Genomic DNA, 20,006 nt, shown 5'->3' with positions numbered 1-20,006 from the left:
AAAGATAGCGTCCACATCGATTGGACACCATCCCGCATTTAAGTTGTGATTAGTCTGGATGGAGTGGCCGCCAGGGCACCTGTGTTATTTCCTGGAGGCCTCTTCTTTCGAAAGAACTCCCTCTTCTGCGTCCACACGCTCCTTTTTCTGAAAACGTTTTTTCAGAAAAAGTCTTCTTCCTCGTAGAATGAGGTTTACCACCATTGGAAAAACCTCTCCGTTCTTTCGACTTTCTGTCTTAAGAATTCAATGGCAGTGTGGACGCAAGGGTAGTTTTTCCGGAAAAATGGCCATTTTTCTGGGAAAACGCTGTAGTGTAGACGTACCCTCTGTGACTGGCCAAAGAGGTGACCTCATCATGGCTACATCCCAAGTCACAGAGGAGTTCTTTAAATCATGGTATGGAACCTCTGGAGTGATAAACTCTGGCCTGGGTTTTCAAAAGCAACTAGTGATTTTGGATCCTTCATTTTTTGGGTCCTCAGCATGAGGGACATTTAATGGGCTGAGTTTCCAGAGGACATCTCTTTCTGGAAGTCAGGCCTTCTTCAAAAGGGTCTCACAGTTGGGTACCCAAAATCACAAGTCATTTGAAACTCAAGGCTTACGACCTTTATTGATCATGGCTGCATGACACAAGCACCCAAAGTATGTTCACCAAGCTCCCAACATTCTGCCCCAGCATGCAGGGGGTATCGGTGTAAAGACTGGTGTGCAAGCCTCAGTTTCCGGCAATGGTCCCCATCAGACACCTTGCCGGGCAATCCCAGGACATCACAACCCACACTTAACCAGATTCTAGAGACATGACCAACCCATAAACCACCAGGCCCTAGAACAGATCACTCTAGACTTTGCCTAAATAGGGATTCTGGGAGGATGGCAGTATTGTACTGGTGATCACACCGGGTTTTCTGGTCATTTCAATCACTCATTAATTCAATCCTGTTTAATTTAATCCAGCACTTCATCAGCATGAAATAATTTCTATTAAAAACTAGGGATGTTGAAATGCATTTTGGGGGGGTAAATGTGTAACTGCTAAAATTTTAAGCCAGCTCCCTGCAGCATGGGGAAAGGGGGCAGGCGGCTCCCTAGGAGCTGGTGCTCACAGGAAGCCTGCTTGTAACTGAAGGTTAACTGATGAGCCCAGCCTCATCCGTTAACCATTTAAACGTGTATACGAACATGTCCCTATTAACCCCCCCCCAATTCCTTTATTTTGATCACCCTACTGGGAATTATTGGAGATTTGATCCAATACTAGCTAAGGGCAGTTGTCTATTAGAAGAGGAGGCCAATATTCTGAATGTGAGAGAAGAAACAACATCACAAGAAAGAACCATGTGACAATAATCTGGGCCTGATCCCATTTGTCATTACAGTACAATCAATGGAACGTCTCTCGCTGCCTTCAGTGACGAGTGGGCCAGGCCTTATAGAACTATATGCTGCTATTCAGACAAAGACAACGATCCCAAAGCCACTGAAAAGCCGCTAGGTCTCCTCTACCTTACACTCGCTGTAGTCATTCGCAGATGTACCCAGTGGGTATAATGCCAGCTTTCTCCATTCGGTGTAACTTGGAGGCTGCGTTTTTCTGTCACAGGTATCCATGGTGACGTGGAGTGGCAAGGCAATGGAAAACCAGGCCCCGAGATTCCCGAACGAGCAGGATTGGGCCTTTCTTGCTAAGTTTTGCAAGCCAGGATATGCATCCTGCTAGACACGAATCCAACTAGGAACTGGGCCAAATGCCCCCTTTCTTCACTCTGGGACATTCCCACCCACTCAAGGAGAGTTTGCCTCAGTATGCACTTCAGGGTTATTATAAGCACGAGAGGTGCTTTGCAGACCGTCAGAGGACAAGTCCTGAATAGCTTAATTACACTGGGCCCTTCAATAATACCTGTCATCCCAGGGCCTTAACTAATGCAAATCAGCTGCCCCTGACTTTAATAGTTATGTTGATTTACTCCCATTCAGAATTTGGCCCAGCATATCATTAACCCTTGAAACACATGAGAGAGGCAAGTCTGGTCTTTTGTTGCAGGGGTCTTCAATTCTATGTTGCCCAGCATAAACTTTGTCTTGAGCCCAGGGAGGTGTGGACCGGCAATACTACAACCCCCTGCTAAAATAACCTTGTGAGTCCCCTGCAATTCCCTTTTGGGTCAGGACCCCCCCGTTTGAGAAACGCTGTTTTCCTCTGTGAAACCTGCATAGCATGGGTTCAAAACACACACGAGACTCACCCTGATACAATGGAGATAACGACACCAACCCAGCCTGGAGGTCCTGAATGGGCAGTGTCGTGTGAATCTGATCTGTTCATAGCAGCTTGGCGACCCGAAGGGCCAGACCATGCTGGGGAGCGCAGGGGGAGGTTTCATTCTCCCAAGGTGTCAGTGTGAGGTTAGCATCCCCCCACCGCAAGCAAAACAGGAGAATTGGTTTTTATTTACTTTGATGAAACGGCTTAGGTCTAAAGGTCGCCTCCGACACAGCAACTCCTATGCTCCCAAGTGTGTCCCCCTGTTATCACAGCACACTCACGGGTCTCGCTACTTGCACTAGAAATGGAATGGAAAAATAAAAAGTTACAATAAGGTGCATGATTCTGGACTTGCTTTTTATTCAACGGCATTTCTACAGACTGTGCCCTTTGTGTGAGCGTCCCCGTCCCTGGGCTCCGCTCGGAAAAGGCAGCCTGATCAGCCTGCAGCCCGGCAAGTTACACCCCGTCAGGCTTGATCCGGGCAGGTGACCAGAACTGTGCACATAAGCACTGGAGAAACACCGATGAGCTGGGCAGTATGGAGAGGGGACCTTGATCACATGTTAATAAGATTGGTGCTATGTGGTGGTCAAGTTATGAAGCAGGGGCTTAGCTAATAGCTCTGCATCCGCATGACGATGACAATGATGCTCAGACCCGCCTTCACCTGCACCCATATCCAAACCAACGTGCCCTCTAACGTTTCCCATCCATGAGCAGAATACATTTTGTTCGGTGCACCAAGACATGTGCAGATGTGCACCACAAACAGAAACACATATTGCCGGGTGTGGGCACTCTGCTAATCAGTGGGGTGGCATTTGAATCTCTCCCAGGCGGCCACCCAAGTGCTCAGCTTACAGGGAGCTTATTGATCCTAAGTCGTATTCTTGTGTGTGAGGGTACAACGGCACAAGGGGATTCCGACTGGGGGTTCTGCATCACACCCAACTCTCATTGTGTCCTATTAGTAAAAACTTCAGGTCTTTCCTGTAACTACCCTCACCTTGATAGTGTTCAGCAAAAGATCTCCAGCTGCTAGGCTATACAGAAATCCAGCCTGAGATTACAATAGAATACATTTCAAAAAGCAACTCCCAGACAGGCAAGGGGAGGGAGGGCTAAGGGGACACAAGGAGAACGGTAGATTTCCCACCCCTCAATGTTACTGCAAGGCAGTGGGGTGCTGTCACTGTGTTACCGAAGGCTCCGACTAAACCGTAGCGCCCTAGCACCTCTGGTCGGCCAGGAGCACTTGTGCTGCAGAGAAGAAGGGCGAAGGATTGAAGAACGGATTCGTTAATCAAGAAAGGAAGCTGAACCACTCCTCAGAGGCGCTTCTATGAAGGGCCACTTGCTGGCACTGTTAATGCTTCACTTCAGAAAAAAAGCCTGGCTCCACCCATGTAGTTCCCAAGGAAACTGTCCATATCCAAACCAATGTTCCCTCTACCAATGTTTTCCATCAATGAGCAGAATACATTTTGTGATGTGCACCAAGGCATGTGCAGATGTGCACCACCAACAGAAATACGTTATTTTAATGTATCAGATAATGGTACCACCGGTTCCACCGGCAAGGCAAAACACTTGCTATGAGTCCCAAGTAGGGTTGCCAGGAGTCCGGTTTTCGCATGGACAGTCCATTATTTCTGGCCCGTCTGGTAAAAAAACCCCAGAAAATACCAGACATGTAAAATGTCCAATATTTTCTGTTTTTCCTGTACATAAGAACATTCTTTCCCTGCTGTGTCTGCCAGGGGGAGGAGGAAGGGAAGTGAGAAGGCAGGGATTCTTAAAGGTGCCATGACTTTTTTTTTTTTTTTGCTCAACCAAGTTTTTTTTCCTGCTATGTTTGGGATTTTTGGTGAAAGCATCTGGCAAACCTAGCCCGAAGAGACAAGACATTTCTCGCAGGGGTGGCTTAGCAGTATTCTGAGAGAAGGGCAGCTCCAGGAGAAGGAGGGCATTCACCCCTCACCTCACTCCGCTGGGGTGCCTCTTGCTAGGGCTATGCCACCATGGAGCCCTCCAGCCCAGCCCTGTGGCAAATCAAATTAGACACAGTCACTCTTTAACAGCATGAAATAAATTAGCATTGGGACCAACCAGTACAGCTCCTGGCACCAGGGCTGTCCTGAGGGGGAGCACAGGCAACCCTGTGCAACCCACCCCATCCCAAAGCCCTTCCCCTTCCCTCTCCCCTGAGCAATGTGTCCTAGGCAAATACAGGGGCCTGGTGCAGCAGCAGCCGCGGTCACCTCCCTCCAATCACCACGTAGGCAGCGGGAGCTGGAGAGGCCTGGCGCCCTCCTGGCCTGCTTCTCCATGGTGATGGGAAGCAGAGCATCTTGGGGCCACGGCACGATGCTTCCTGCCACCACTGAGAAGCAGCATGCAGCAGGCCGGGAGAGGGCAGCGTGGTGGGGTGGGAGCAGTACAGGCTACTGGGCCGCTTCGGCTCCTTCTGCCCACACGGTGAGTGTGTGTGTGAGGGGGGGAACCCCTCCTGCCTCCCTGCACCAGGCCCCCATGACCCCCTTGGTCCCTCCCATCCACAAGCGCAGGGTGTGGGGCGGCTACCCTGATTTGTCCTACGGATGGGATGGCTCTGCCTGGCACTTGTGTAACTGAAAGGCAATGATGACAAGATGAGTATGCAGGAAAAAAACCCAACAAAATGAGCACCGGGTCTGAGAGTCCGGTCGAGCAGGACAGATGAATTTTATTGTGGGGGGGGGGGTCTAGCTACGAGACCCTCCCTTAGGGACAAAACCTACAGGAATGACTAGAGAAGGATATCCTCACGATCAGGGTTTAAATATGAGTCTATAGTAGGGAGATCTCATTCTCCGAAGTTTTTCTAGGGATTTCAGAGCTATGTCTCCACAACTCTTTGGGTTTAATCTCTATTAAATCCACTGGGATTTTTTCCATAAGGGCATGTCTACACTAGGAAATTATTTCGAAATAACTAAATTTGAAATAACAACTCCCAAAATAACAACATCGAAATAGTGTGTCCCCACTATGGGAAAGTCTGGAAATTAGTCCGAGGCAGACTCCATTATTGTGAATGTACCCCTTCGACTTACAGTCCCAAGGAAGCACTGGGGAGTAATTACGTTGAGTTACTCTGGGGAGTCGTTATTTGGAAATAGCAGCAGCAGAGCGTCCACACTGCCGCTATTTCAAAATAACCATTATTCCCTGAGGAAAGCAGGAATACAGATTTTGAAATAATGGGGTTGGTAGTGTAGACGCGCCGCTTAATAAGGGGGGCTATTTCGAAATAACTCCCTAGTGTAGACCAGGGCTAAAAGAACTAAGGAGGGGTGTGAGCCAGTGCCATTTCCTACCTACTCTAAACCACTGTCCACACACTGGGAAGACTCAAAGCTCACCTCCTTCCTGGGGCTTCGATTTAACAACAAAAAATTAACAATGATATAAAAAACTTCTGCTTAAACCTTCTACCCAGGCTTGACTGCTTCTATGGTTCCTCCCTCAGGACTGCTCAGCCCACAACCTGAGTCCTCTCCCTGAAGGCAGCTGACCCTACTTCCTTAATATCCGGGTAAGGTAATGTCTCACTAGCTTCAGCGAGTCAGCAGAATGCACTTCAGGCAAACCTTGGTCGAGGGGGTATAACAGCTACCAGGTGCACATCCATTTGAAGGTTGTACCCTCCAAAGACTGCAGTTATTTAGGGAAAACCATATTGGGAACAGGGTTGGTAGTTGGTGTAAAGAAACGGAGCTGGGGAAATTTAGACTGAAGGGCACCAAAACACGTCCAAGCAGCGAGGTGCATTTGACTGTGGAGCAGCTCAGCACTAGCCTAACGCTGCTTTCACCGAATGTAATGGGAGTCCCCTCCTCCCCCCGTCCAAGCTAGATAATGGTGCAGGCCTTTGTCCATTCACTTTCACACCCAGAGCATTAAGGATTGGGGCCTTCTTCTTCCAGCTAGTCAGTCTGCTTTTGCCCTGGGCTGAAATGACAGCCTGGGAGAGGCTATCTGAACAACCGTGGAGCCAGGCGTCTCCCGAGAGTCCCTGGCTCACACACGCCACAGGCGGGGAAGGGGGTAGGTGTCAGAGGTGTTTGTTGGTGAACAGTCGTCCCTGTGGCACGCCGCTGCGTTGCTCCAGCCCGTGCAAAACCCAGTGCTACGTGAAAACTGAACAGAGCTGCAAGTCCATTCCCAGCGAGAGGGGCGTAAGGCAACTGTGCACCTGGCCTGGCAGCGCGTCAAAGCTCCTCTACTCTTTGTTTGTTCTTCGGCTTGACGAGCCCAGCAGCAGCCAAGTGCCTGCCAAGTCCTGCTGGGAAATCGTGGTTATCAGCTGCTGCCACAGCAAACACCGAGAGATGAGATCATTGGACAGGGAGAGACGGGCCAGCCACTGCCTCACTTCTTTCCACCCAGAGCTCTTCACGGACTGAACAAGGAAGGGATAGGCAGGGTAGGGATCTAAAATCCTGGGGGACTGGTTAACCGGTTAAATGTGAAGTTTATTCACGTTTAACTAGTTAACCATTTAAGGGGGGGCCACTCCAGACCAGCTGCTCTCACCCCCCCCCTCCCATGGCTGGGCTGGAGCAGCCCCTGCTTGTGATGCACTGGGCCCACCTCTGGATGCTCAGAGCAGCCCTTGTCTGTGGCCGGTCCCACAGGGCTGTAGTTGCCTCCTGGTCACAGAGGGCAGGGAGCTACTCCAGTTCCCACCGATTAACTGGAACCAGTACGCATCACCCATTAACCGGTGAACCTTTCACATCCCTAGTCCGGGGACCGGAAGCCTTGCAGTCCTGGGGTTGCTGGGGATTTGAAGTGGTACCCGTGGGATGAGAGGATGGTAAGCAGCATCAGAGGAGTTAGTAGCTTCAGTCCAGTGGACAGCTGCCCACCTCACAAAAAACCTCCAGGCCGATCATACATCGGCCCCCTTGGCTGTCCCAGGCTAGTGACCGAAGACTGAGGGTGCAATTAAAAACCCATGGCTGGCCCACGCCAGCTGACTCACAGTAAGGGGGGCTGTTTAGTTGCCACATAGCCATGAGGGCTTAGGGGGGCTGTCACCTGAACTCTGGGACCTTCCCCTCGTACAGGGCCCTGGAGCCCGGGGAGCAGCCCATGCACGGATGTCTACACTGCAAATACACAAGCCTGAGCCAGCTGCGATAGACCAGCCACAGGTTTTTAACTGCAGCGTCCACACTGGAGGTGGCCTTGCCATTTCAGGGCGGAGACACAGCAGGGTTAAGGCACAAAACAGGGTATGCGTGAAACAAGTGAGAGTGAGCGCATTCTTGTTTGCCTTCTCGCTCCCCCCTTCCTCCTCGAGCCAGCTCCGCCCAGGGTCGGAGAAAAATGCAAATGGGACAAGTGCAAAGCCAGCCGGGATGCAGATGGGGTGTGCTGGGGATGCCGACCCTGCATTCATGAGAGCACTGCTCCGCAGACACCAACTTATTCCCGCTTGGCGGCAGAAGCTCGACCACAGAGTGATGCCACGGTGGCATGACAAGCAGCACGGCCGCATCCAGGACTCCTCAGACACTATTCCAGCTGGAGAGTCGCTGCTGCCCACTGCAAACTGGCCTTCCCTCACTCGTGTGCCGGTCATCACTGACCAGCTGGAGAGTATGGACCCAAGACCTCTGGGGCTAAAAGCATGAGCCTCTGCACTGGCGCCAGGGGTGCGCCGAAGGCAGGAGCTGATTCGTGAGCTGTGCAGAGAGTGCAGCCACTAGAGGGGGACACACAACCGCGATAGGTTACTCCAGCAGTTTTCAAACGTTTTTCTGGAGACCCAGTTGAAGAAAATTGCTGATGCTTGTGACTCAACATCATTATATTTTTGACTGGAGTGAGGGTCTGGGCGGGGCAGGAATGAGGGGGCTGGGATGCAGGAGGGGGCTTCAGGTTGGGGGGGGTGTCTTAGTACTGGGGCAGGGGGTTGGTGCTCGTGGACTTACCTCCCGTGGCTCCTAGCCAGTGGTGCAGTACAGGTGTTAAGATCACTGTGGATCACTCTGTGCCCCAGAAGCGGACAGCGGCAGGTCCGGCTCCTAGGCAGAGGCGCACACACAGCTCTGCACAGCTGCTCTTGCCTGCAGGTACAGCTCTCCTCCTGTGCCCATTGGCCGGGAAGTGGCCAATGGGAGTGTGGAGCCAGTGCTCAGGGCGGGGGCAGCACATGGAGTCCCATGGACCCCCACCTAGGAGCCAGACTTGCTGCTGGTCTGCAGTGCCAGGCCAGGCAGGAGGCCGGTGTTAGCACCCCACTAGTCACTGGGCTCCCTACAGCCAGGTGACCCAGGGCCTGGCATTGTGTGACCAGTGCTGGGTCGCCACCCATAGTTTGAAAACCATGGTGCTGGTGCAGCTTACTAGGTTGTGCAACAGCTGCATTCAGGTCTCAAAGATTTCCATAACCGAACTCGGCCTGACAAGAAATCCTGCGCTTCCCTAGACCTTGCAGAGCCTTGGTTTGTCACATCACACAGCAAAGTGATGTGTTAAAAAAAAAAATCAAGTGGCTCAAATAAAACACATCCCATTCTGTGCCTGAGGATTATGCAAATCAGGGAAGACTTTTCATTCAGCTAATTATGTGTGTTTATTTCAATGGCTTTGGAGGATTTGGGGTCTTTATAGGCTACTTAGCCTTTATGGGATCCCAGCTGCCTGCAGCTGATACCGCAGAGCAACGGTCAGCTCCCAATGCCAGACAAGGGTGGAGAAAGTTACAGACGCACGTGCAAAGTTCTCTGCCCAATGAGCAGGGAGAAGAAATCCAGTTTAGTGTTATCGGCTTTGTAAGTTTCACGGAGACATCTGCCCTGTGTTTTTGAGGGCATGATGAAGTAACTGGAGAGACGCTTTTATCCTTTAAAAAAACGGTGTGTCAGTTTAGTGCGGGTGAAAGGAGGAGATTGTTCACACCCCACAAGGCAGTTCTCTTCTTCCAAGCGATGTCTAGCAGAGACACTGAAAACTTGCCCCATGCTGCCCTGCGGGGGCCACCCTCACAGCCCTCCTGGTCCATTCTCAACTTATCAGGCAGGTACTTAGATGGCCCTCTACCATCTAGTACCTGAGCCTGTCCTGGCCTCTCTACCAAGGCTGCTAACACGGTGTGGTGGTTTTTGTGAGGTGGACACTTGCCCACTCAGAACTATCCTGAAACTCACCCATCACCTGACCCCCTATAAGCTACCAATCTGACGGCGACCGCTTTCAATTGCCACTGTCCTGAGCTGGCTTCCAACTGCCCTCGCATTAAGTCGAAAGAGCTACGGTCGCTTGAACTTTCTGGGGAGTTAGCCCCAAGGGTGGCATGTCCTCAAAGCAAGCAGCTCCTTGAACAAGCCCACCGTGGCCATCAACAAAAGAAACCAGGCCCGGATCAAGTAACGGGGGAGCCCTACCTCCAGAGACTCTCTGCTCCTTTTAAGCTGCTCTTAGGGGGCCTATCTTTCCATTGAGTCCAATGGGGAGCGTGCTTCACTCATCCACCCGAGTGAGGTCTAAGCCAAGAATTAACTCCTGGCCTGCTGGAATTCAGGTCGGAGCTTGACAGCGTGTTAGAAGCAGCTTCTACATTTGTTTCACGCTGCGGCTCACGGATGGGCAACTGGAGGCCTGGGAGCTGCATCCAGCCTGCCACAACCCAGGGTGGGGACAGGATCCGGCAGCCCAGGGCCAGGAAGGGCGTGCGGTGGGGGGTCCTGGGACTGAGCAGGGAGCTGGGCCCAACTTCGCAGGACCGGAGTCCTGGGGTGGGCATGAGGTAGGCTTGCTCTCCAGCTTCGCCCATCAGGGCTGTACCCACCAATATGCAAAATACACGGCTGCGTAGGGAACTACGGAATTTGGGGCACCAAATTGCCCCAAATTTTGTGGTGCCCTAAGCAGCTGTGCCTTTCCTTTGGCTGGGGAGTCCCTCACGCTTCAAGCAACTCCACTGAGTGCTCCCGGGAGTAAAGCACTTTTCATCACAAATAAAGGCACCTGCATCCAGCCCCATGGTGGGGCAAAACTAGGGTTGCCAGGTATCCAGTATTGGCGGCCTCTGTTTGGTAAAAAAAAAAAAAAACAGAAAATAGTCTGTTTTTCTTGGACTGAAGGCCATTTGGGACATTCCTTCCCTGCCACGTCTGGCAGGGGAGTGAGGGGATTTAAAGGCCTCTTTTTTTCTCAACAACTTTGGCCCCATTTTTTTTTTTGCTTAATCAATTTTTTCCCCTGCCATATTTGGTATTTTTTCTGAAAGTATCTGGCAACCCTAGGCAAAACCAAAAGCCTGCTTCCTGAAACACTTCACACTAGCAAAGATTTTGCTTCGAAGGGGTTGAAAGGAACCCCCTTCACGCTTCCCCCTTTTTGAAATAGGAATTTTCCCTATGGAATTTTAATTGTAACCATGACACCTGGGCTCAAAATGGCTGCTGGTAGATTTGTTTATTGAAAAGCCAGGTTTTGAAAATGAAACATTTTTTAAATCTGTTGGTAGGGTTTTGAATAAAAAAAAAAACAAGTGAAAAGAGTATACAAAGCGCACTATTTTTCACAGAGCCATTGAAAAACACCCAGAACGAATATTTTTGCAAAAATTGTTTTGGGAAAAAGTAATTTTTTATAGAGGGAAAAATGTGTTTGGAAAAAAATAAAATGACCAGCTCTAATTTTAGGTCAGTTTTTACCTCAGTCCTTCCTCAGACAAAGCCCCCTGAAGGGAGGACTGAGGCGAAAACTAATTACCTCACTCTTTGGTCCTGTTTGGCTGATTTGTCTCCTCCTGGGATCACAGATGAGTGTATAACCGTCCTTCCCAGAGAACACTCTGCTCATTAAATACCATAACAGATGCTGTTCTTGCAGTGTTCCCTGTCTAGCTTGTAAAAAAGAGAAACACAGTTCACATGAGGTTCGCAACCTGATTTCTTAAGCAGGCAGGCTCAGATAAGCCTCAGATCAGCCTATGAATCTTGAGATGGTTACCCTCAACTATCCCAAAACTCCATGCAACACAGCTTTGATGTTAGTCACTGAGCAGAGAACTTTTGCCTTCATCACAAATATTTGTGGGAGAAAAAAAAGAGGAAGATTTAATGAGGCTAGTGGCTTTTTAATGAACTTGGCATTGGCTGCAGTAGTTTGCTCAAGTCTGCTGAGAACAGTAGATGGAATGCTTCTTTGTCTATGGAATTTCAATATGGTAATGCCTTAAATATGCTCAGGAATTGAATGGTATATATGTGCACCATTGACCTCTGGTGGATGGGATAAGAATTGCTCAGCCCTGGGTCATGGGCCTTATACTGTTAATAGTGGCAGAGGATTCTCTTTTAACACAAGCATTAGCGGGGACTGTGCTAATGGAATAAGAAAGTGAGGACTCTGTTCTTGCAATTGCTATCACACTCCATGGTTGCATTACCAAGAAGCTTGTGGATGGTAACAGGTCACAACCAACCCAAACTTCATCCAATCATGGTGTTGTGCTTCAAAGGGAGCACCATGAAAGACAGCCTTAAACACCCCAGAATTCAAATATGGAACTGAGGTTACACAAACAATTCACACACAAGGCTTAACACTCAGTTCAGACACACAGACCGTTACATACACAACTCCTCAGTCCTCAGCACCCAAATAACCCTAACTCTATCCCTTCAAGCAGGACAAGTCTGGCCTGAAAGTGAATCTAGCAAAGAGACTCAGCTGGTGTAAACTCTAGCCTGTTAACTGTAATTTAGTTACTTTTTTTGTTATTTTTCATACAAAGATTGTGAAAAATTCAAGCTTTCATCCAATCATATGCAGTCTACTAAATGAGAAAGTGACCTTAACTGTTAAAGGCTACCTGGATGTCATCTATTTAATCCCAGGTTTCTTTATAGTACCTGCTCAAAAATAATATATAAACAGATCTCTAATGAGGTGCCCGAGCGTGCGTACTTGCACTCTGTTGCTGTGTTTCTAGGAGTAGGGGTCACCAAATGAAATTCATAAGTAGCAGGTTTAAAAAAACAAATGGAAATTTTTCTTCACACAGTGCACAGTCAACCTGTGGAACTCCTTGCCAGAGGATGTTGTGAAGACTAGGACTTTAACAGGGTTCAAGAAAAAACTAGATAGATTCATGGAGGTTAGGTCCATCAATGGCTATAAGCTAGAATGGGTAGGAATAGTGTCCCTAGCCTCTGTCTGCCAGAGGCTGGAAACGGATGACAGGAGAGGGATCACTTGATGTTTCCCTGTTCTGTTCACTCCCTCTGGAGCATCTGTATTGGCCACTGTCGGCAGACAGGATACTGGGCTAGATGGACCTTTGGTCTGACCCAGTCTGGCCATTCTGATGGCTCTCTGGTGATTCAGCCCTCTGGTTGAGTCACATACAAGCTGTATGTGAAACAACGCAAACCCCTTCTGGAGCACCCCTTCTCTCAGTGCCCCTGGTAATGTCTCTGTTTGTCCCTGCTCTGGCACAGAGTGGTGCCCTAGGGCTCCTTCCCTGGAGGCAACGTCTTCACCCTCTCAAGGCCTTTCTAGCCTTTGCTCTTCAACAGGGCCACTCGAATTCGGTCTCCCACTCTGGAGTGTCTCACTGTTTGGTCTACCATCTCCACTCCAGGTGGCTAATAAGAGGTTGGGCAGGACCTGCATTACCCTATACTCTGGGTCCCATCCCAGGGACCCTAACCTCAGTGCCTCGTCCCAGTGGAGTCTCAACAGCAAACCCAGAGCGCCAGCTGCTCTCCTTGAGCTCCAGTGAAGAACTGGCCTTCCTCTAGCCCAGCAGCGTTCCTTATACTAGCTTGCTGGACTCTAATTGGCTGCTTCCCAAGCAGCCCCTCTAGGCAGCTTGGAGGACCTTTCTAAGTGCTCTTTTCTGGGGTGGAGTGTGGCAAGACCACAAGGCCTCCAGCAGGGGGGTCTCAGGACCTAATCCATTCCATCTCAGTTCCCAAACAGCAATTTTCTTACTACTCTACAAAATAAGTATAAGGCAAACATTATTGGAGAAACATTACTGGAGAAAAGGCAACTGTATGGCTGAAGTAAATTCTGTTAAATAATTAAAAGGGTTGAGAGTTACATTAAAACAGGAACTGGTCATGCCATAACGAGCTACCAGACTTGATGATGCATTCACCCAAATAGTCTCTTGGTGACTGAGTCAACTATTACATCTCACACATAAGCCATTGAATAGCAAGAGGAAGCAGAAGGGGAGTTGGACGCTACTGAAAAATTCAAAAAGGGGAATTTAGAATGGATCATAACTCCGATTAACAAAGTTACTTATAAATTCACGTTGGACTGATTTCATATCCCTCAAAGTTCAGGGAACAACTACTACTGACTTCACTGGAGGCCCCTCTGTACTTTAAGGCTGTGTCTACTCTGCAGTTTTTTTGCGGAAGAGGATATATATGCAAATGGCATAGCCTCAAAAATAGAGGTTTACAGGATCTCATGAAAAAGGGGGCTTTCCCGACAAATGGCCCGGTCTATGCGGGGCTTTTTATCAGCAAAACCTCTTCCACAAAAAGAAATCGGAAGAAGATATGCAAATGAGTGCGCCCTTTGCATATCCTCTTCCGCAAAAAACCCACAGTGTAGACGTAGCCAAACAGTAAGGCCCCGATTTTGCAAAGACTTTTCATATGCGTTGACTTTACTCGGGTGAGATATTCTATTGGTTCTAATGGGGCTACTCACATGAGCAGCGTTAAGCAGCTGTTTAAATCTTTGCACGGGTGGATCCTAAGTGCTGTATGCTGAGGGCAGTTACATGAAATTATTCAAAGAAATTTAAAGCCTCCTTCTGGTGCACGTTTCTAGGCAACCCTAACGATGGAGGGGTTTTGGTGCCTTTGTAATTTATACTGCCTACTGCGTTCATCTAGTCAAGCTCTCATATATATTGACATATTACTGCTAGCAAAACTGCTCCACTGACATGAAAAAGTCTCTTGAGCCATTTAACATCAAGACTGCAGATCTAGAGGTAAATCTGACTCCATATGTAAATAAATACAAGAAAAAAACCCCATAAAGGAGCATTGGAACACAGAGTTTCCAAAGCTGTCGGCACAGGGTCAAAAGATGCTAGAGCCAGAAAGAGTCACAACACTCACAGATCTTCCCTACACATCTTTGTACAGAGCTTTTGTGGTGTTAATTTTGCCAGTCTCGTGTCAAGGAAAGGTGAAGCAATGTCGGCGCTAGGGACTGACTTTCTCCATTAAGGGCCTTGTCTACTAGCAACAGCTACATAGCTGTACTGGTCAGTTACACTGATGCACTGCCCCACCCCAGCATCGACACGGTTTATATACAAAGAGCTTATGCTGGGTAGCAGATTCCCAGGGAAATAAGTTGTAAGTGTGTAAGGCACTTTCACATCCGTATAACTGCATCCCTAGCTATGGGATGTCTGGGTTTCACTGATTCTTCAAACCAAAACAACAGCCCAGAACCATTGCTAGACCCGGCTGCCTAAACCGGCATAGCACGGGCAGCGGAAATGCAGCATTCTCAATGCTCTCCTATAAGGCTCCAACCTTTGCCTTGAGCGGTTTTCTCCAGTGGTGGGAGGGTAGAGCCTTTTTCATAGCCCATTCCCTCTTTGGCTTCTCTTCTGAGGCTAGTCTGGCTGTGAGTTGATGGTGGCCTTGTGATGTGAACACTTGAAACTAGCTCCAGTGCTGTAAACTCTGCTCTAGCAGGCACTCAGATTCCATGGTATAGGGTGGCACCCCACAGTACACAGCCTAAAATACCTGGCTTCTCAAATTCCTTGGGAGTGTGTTAACGAGGAAGAGATTTTTGCATCTGAGTGGCAGGAGGGCCAAAATATTACCATCAGTCTAAGGAGTGACTAGGCACCCCAACAGGACAGCTGATGGGTGCATAAAGTTTCAACAAGGTTTTGAAGATAAAAACCTTGCATAAAGGTTTTCAACAAGGGGTGCATAAAGTTAGGATGAATTTGCAAGCATGCAATGCCTGCTGATTTCTATCTGAGATGAAGGCTCAGCCTCTCTCAGGATTTGGTCCTTGGGACATGAGGATGGGGCATTTTTTTGTCGAGGTGTGTCACTCACTGAAGGATTGGGAATCTTTGGCGTTTAACCTACTGGCAGGGCATTCCTCATCTCTGGGGATCACAGGGCATATTATTCCCTAAATATGGCCACAGCTGAATGCTCCCATGCAGAACCATGATCCTTCTTGCTCACACTAGTAAGCAATTGCAATTACTAGTAAGCAATTACAGGCTCACACTAATAAGCAATTACCCTTGGGACCTGACCAGTGCCGAACAAGAGAATTTGCCAGACCATAGGAGGTCAGTATTGTCTAGCAGCTGTACCAACACTTCAACAACTTTCTGGGTGCTTAAGGGTAAAATGAGGGATAAATTAGAGCTAAACAACAGTACAGAACACTGAGAGCCAGGACTGGTGACTATAAACGAACTATACCCATGCCATACCCATGCTAAGTGGACATGCAGCTAACTAAATCATGCCGGACCACGGATGTTGCTAGAGAATGCCAGACTAGAGAGGTTCATCCTGTACTTCAGTGTGACTACGCATGTAGCTGTTCCTCAGTGTGATTATGGGGTTCCCAAGGCATAGCACAATCAGGGACCATGATGGTCTCTTGTCTCGACGCCTGTAGAATATGCCTTCACACTCATTGAGCTAGATCATGCGCCCTAGCTAAGGTCTCTTTGCGTGGCGGCCATGGCTCAAAGCAAGTGGGCAGCCGAGCAAAGGGTAATAATATTCCTTTGCAAGAGTCCCTCTCAGCACCATGGCCCTGACCCCCTGCAGCAGCACATCTTTAAAGGCCAGAGATTAGGAACGCCCAGCCAGGAGGTTATATGCCAATGATTCTGAATGCATCAGTGAGTGACACACCTAGACAAAGAAACGCTCTTGACATCACGTCAAGGACCAAATCCTGAGAGGTGTTGAGAGCCTTCGCTTCTTGCAGACTGATCTGCTGGGACTGGAGCAATGTATCAGCATGAAAAGAACAACCCAGAGAGAAGACCTCCTCTCAAAAGCAACAAGGTATGAACAGGCTAACGCATCAGGACTGCCGACCTTCCCAGGCAATGCACTCGGATGGCACAGGAAAAAGTAACCATGCCAGGGACTTGAGTGTTTACCGAAAGTAACAAGCTCTCTTGGGAAAGTAGGGCAACAGGGCGGCAGCTCTTGCAGCTAATTAGGCTAAGAAAGGAACTGCAAATTACTAGCTGAGTTGAAGCCTGGCTCCTTTGTGCCCGGCTCCCATTGCCATAGCGAACGCTCATCGTCACCCCAGAAGAAAAGGGAGTGAGGATTTCCCAGGGTTCAGATCTGGAACAGGACTAAAGGCCTGTCTAAATGGTCATCTATAGGGCTCCAACCACCCTGAGTAGACCTTGCATTTTAAATAGAGAAGAGTGGCCCAGGGCGGGAGAAGTGAAGCATGAACGTTCCCTATAGCAGCCAGGAAACAGACACAGAGATCCCAAAATCACACGGGAAGTCTGAGTCAGAGCCAGGAACTGACCCCCAGCTTCCAGAATCTCAGTCTCCTGCTTTTCTACCTTTCTCTAGGCTCCTCTCTAAAGCTGCCGGGAGCTAGCTGTTGGCTGCACATTTACTGCTATTCTATCCGTGCCTTAACCATAAGATCATCCATCCTTCACTTAGCACTTCTATTATCTTGTTTATCCCATCTTCAAAATGCTAGATGAGTGTTGGAAGCCACTATTGGTGTGCTGCATTCTACAGTTTTTAACAGGAGTGGACAGAAAGATGCTTTTCTAAGAGATCTGGCTCTTGGAATTTTTGGGGGGAACTTCTCTGGCCTCTCTTCTACAGGCGAGCACACTAGATGATCACAGTGGTCCTGTCTGGCCTTTGAATCTTCAAATCTATCCCCCCATACAATTTTACTTGCCTGTTTAGATTGATGGAAGGCAATCTGCAGCCCCAGAGCCATATGCGGTCCCTCTGGGTTCTGTGTGTGGCCCACGAGATATTTTGTTGACTGTTGCTCCTGCACAGGGTTGCCAGGTTCCCCTGCCTTCCATCCATGTCTTTTTTTTTTCTTACCGTTATTACTCATGCACATAAAGCCAGGTGCGTGCTGACTGCACACAACACTGACTGTGTGAGCCACGTGCTCCCTCAGCATCTAATTAATCAGTGCACCCCACAGATTCTCAGTGCACAGACAGTTAGTAACACTAGTCTATCCCAGGAGGCTGTCTTGGCTATGACAATCTTGTGGCCCGTTGAAACAAAGGAATCCACTCATGCAACCCACCCACTAGTCTAGGGTGCCCATCGCTGTTTTAGATTGTCCATACTGTCTAATAGGTTTTAAGCTTGGCCAGCCTTCTCTCTATTATACCATCATTAACACTGAAACTCTGGTTGCCTGCAGGCAGAATCGAACCTGGAACCTCAGAACATGAGCCTCTACCACATGAGCTACCAGCCACTCAGCTCACAGCGAAGGCTGTAGAGCAGACACATCGCTCTCCCTGTAAGTGGGCTCAGTGCCACCAGACGGGAGTGCACCACACCCAGGTGTGTGGCTTACAGTGGCAACCATCATGACAGCCAGAAATAGTCCGAGTTACCCTGCGGTGATTCAGGAGAGACCCAGTGAGAGGCCATCAGAACATACCAGCCAGAAGCGATCTCAGAATGGGAATCAAGACAGGGTCTGGAGAGAGGGGGGCGGAGGAGGGCAAAACAACGTGTTAGCAACTGCCCAGTCTCTGTGCTGTACTGCCCCCTGCAAGCACACAACTGGACCAGGCATCAGGGAGAGAGAGAAGGTTTTCCATTCTCTGCAATCCTCTCTCCTGTGTTATGTTTATCTTAACGGCAGGATGCATCCTACAAAAATGACTAAGCCCAAAATCAATATTTTACCAGCTCTTCACCCCCCCCTCCCCCAAAGGCGTTTGGTTACCAAGGGGCTTTAAATGAAAACCTGGATTAAGGGGCTTTGTGCAAACACAAAAAGGGAGGAGAAGGGAACCTTTCCAGAATGAATGTTGATCTAACTTTCCATTTCCGAGGATTTCAATCCGCACTCTTTTTGTGTGTTTAATAAAAGCTGGAGAGGAATTCCTTTGTCTGGATGGATTATGGTGAAGCGGGCAAATCCTTTTGCAAAAGTGCATGGATCCACAAATTAACTCTCTAATGGTGGAATGGAAAAGATGGCTCTAGTAACATCCTACCAGTCCAGTATCTAATTAGTACAGTCACCCTTCTATCTGCCTCAGGCTATATCATGTGCCCATTGCTGCAGTATGAACACCTCACAAACTGGGGAGAAAATATCATCTGGTGGTTAAGATGCTAGATGGGGACACAGGAGATCTGGGTTCAATTTCTGGCTCTGCCACTGATTCACTGTGGGGCTGCAGGCAAGTCACTTAATCTCTCTGTGTCTCAGTTTCCTAACTGTGAGCTAAGGAGGATCAAATTTCTTCCTGGCAACTTCCAGATTATTTAGCTTGTAAACTCTTCTGGTCTCTTACTATGTATTTGTGCAGTACATGGCACTATGGTGCTCCAATCTCAGTTGAAGCTTCTAGGGGCTACTGCCATAATAATGTTGACTAGATGGCTCTTGTCGTTTCAGACCTGCTTCAGCCAAATTAGTGTGCAAAGTCGATCATTATTTGAATAAAAAAAGCATTCAGATAAGCAGCTGAGCAGTGAAGTAGGCCAGATGGAAAGACCTCACCATTTCTGATCTGGTAGGTTAATTGTTAACACTCTCACAACAAATCTTTACCAAAGGAATCAGCCAGCCCTCTCCACAACTCTAATGACCAGCTAGAAGAAAGTCAGTGAATTTGCATCAAAATTAAAGCATGGGGCCCCTGTTCAATTTTTAAAGAATAGGGTCATTGTTAAGGGTATTTGAAGATCAAATATATGTCCTCATTTTAATAATAGTTATAATCAAAGGCGATAATTCTTTGGGCCATCATTTGTTAGATTTTTAAAAATCAAATAGCCTGGCCACATTTTTGTAGGACCTACATATACATATTTAGTACTTCCTCTGTTGGTTCTACTGCAGTAATTAAATAGATAACACTATTTCTAGAGAGTTGTGCTTCGAGGAACAATTCTCGTTCTGGCATGATGATACACTGGAGAAATAAAAGTAAGTGATGTCAAATGAAAATGGCCATGTTAATTTCAGCTCCATTTGAAACACAGAAGTGGAGGGACAAGGGAGAGATAGATTACTATATGGGAGAGGACAGATTTAGTGGAGTAGAAAGAGTCTAGAGCAGTATTAACAAATTCTGGAGAGGAAGCACAATTTAAAATCATGAAGAATTAATTCACTGTGCCCCTGTCAAAATGTCCTTAAAAGGCACCATATAAATCTAAGATCCCTCTTTTCCCAGCACCGTTAGTGGTATTAATTAGTGGGGCCAGAGATCAATCATTAGAATACTCCAATTCATCTGATGAAGTGGGTTAAAACCCACAAGATTGATATGTATGACACCCACAGGTAATGAAGCAACTGCTACTTCACTAGCCAACCTTATGCAGGGATGACAGAATATCTTGCACCCACTGAATGTCTTTCCAGCGGTGCTCATCACTTGTTATTACGCTCAGAGCTGAATCAGAGTAAATAGTTTATCACT

The 20,006-nt window shown here is 48.3% G+C and overlaps 1 protein-coding gene across 7 annotated transcripts in view; it reads right to left on the bottom strand.

The window, feature by feature from the left end:
- LZTS3 (leucine zipper tumor suppressor family member 3) overlaps positions 1–20,006 on the bottom strand; it is a 125,129-nt gene that overhangs the window by 15,502 nt on the left and 89,621 nt on the right. For 3 of the 7 annotated variants that reach the window (XM_075931002.2, XM_006139221.5, XM_006139223.5), the window contains exon 2: positions 2,466–2,573. The exons of 3 other annotated variants lie outside the window; for them this stretch is intronic. The gene's annotated coding sequence lies outside the window, so the exon portion shown is untranslated. Of the gene's footprint in view, positions 1–2,255; positions 2,432–2,465; positions 2,574–20,006 lie in introns of those variants that run through there. One more of the 7 variants, XM_006139224.5, reaches the window with a different exon arrangement.

Source organism: Pelodiscus sinensis, chromosome 4, assembly GCF_052426305.1.
Source record: "Pelodiscus sinensis isolate ZL-2025 chromosome 4, ASM5242630v1, whole genome shotgun sequence".
In the NCBI taxonomy this organism is placed as follows: domain Eukaryota; kingdom Metazoa; phylum Chordata; order Testudines; family Trionychidae; genus Pelodiscus; species Pelodiscus sinensis.
The sequence above is the reverse complement of the archived record's forward strand: the minus strand, read 5'-3'. Positions and strand labels throughout refer to the sequence as shown.